Source organism: Mandrillus leucophaeus, unplaced genomic scaffold (assembly GCF_000951045.1).
Source record: "Mandrillus leucophaeus isolate KB7577 unplaced genomic scaffold, Mleu.le_1.0 Scaffold606, whole genome shotgun sequence".
NCBI lineage: Eukaryota > Metazoa > Chordata > Mammalia > Primates > Cercopithecidae > Mandrillus > Mandrillus leucophaeus.
In genome coordinates, this window is record NW_012106542.1 from 1,325,756 (window position 1) to 1,326,996 (window position 1,241).

A 1,241-nucleotide genomic window follows, 5' to 3' on the forward strand; every position below is an offset into this window, starting at 1 on the left:
CTACATACCTATCATATAATTAAAATTCAGTATTGAAATGGTTGTCATAGGGACACTTCAAACCAGATTAAGTTTATTTTAAAAGTGAATTGAGAGATTTTACTTTACAGAAAATAAACCAATTTGGTTAGTTTGCCATTTAGGCTTCTAATTTTGATCTGAGGCCTGCTAACCCTGGAGATTACACAAAGACTTCGTGAGGTATACTGCAGTCAGGCAAAGGCTTTTAAAGAACAGATTTCCAGGTGTCACCTTTGAATACTTCTTTCATCATTCTTGCTGTTCCTCTCTCATTTCTTCCTTTTCAAAAGAATTCTTCTCCCACAATGTTTCTTTTTTTTTAAGAGAAAAATATTTCTCCACTTTTTTGAACTTTACCTTGGTGCTTTGCCCCTAGGTGTTGAAATTTCCAGGATGCAAAACGAAGGGGCAATTTAAAACATTCATTTCCATTTCTCAAAAGTAAGTCACCTTGATGACTGGGTAACAAAATCTTGCTAATCATTTGTGTTTTTTGTTTTGCTGTGTTTTAGATTTTTAATTACTTTCAAAAATTTGAAGAAATACCTAGTTGAATTGTCAATGGACACCTGATTATAAATCGATTTTTGTGGAGAATCACTCTGCAATTTCTGTTGTCATTCTTGAAAGGAGTTCAAATAATCAAATGTCATTGTTATAATAAAGCCCTTTCAATCCTATCCACTTATTTCTGAGAACAAGATTTCTCAGTTCTTAGCTATTATAAAAATAATGATATAGGAATAAGAATGATGTGGAACCTGCCACCTTCTAGCAATAAGGAAGATTCATTTATAAAGACATGAATTTATAGGCAAAACATTAGGAGGTAAATTTCAAAAAATGCTTTTGAAAATAACTGAATTTTAAAATCTGTCACGTTTATGTTTTAATTCAATTTTAATAAAGTAATTCAAAAGAAAAAGCAAAACTGTAAAGCAACAACAATTAAATATGAATTTACTTTTGTAATTCATATAATTAATAAATTATCTTTACACACTAAAAGAATAAATTATACTGATAAACATTTTGTTTAGAAAGTAGAAATGAAATTCAAGTCAAGAAAACAAAATGTTTAGATATAAAATTTCTGACCGTAAAAGAAGTGCTTCTTCTTTCCTTTTCAAAATGAATAATATTAAGTATAAATTAACCATGATTTCTAGATTTCTTTAGAAATATTTAAAAGTGTCATAGTAGTATTATTTTAAAATTTT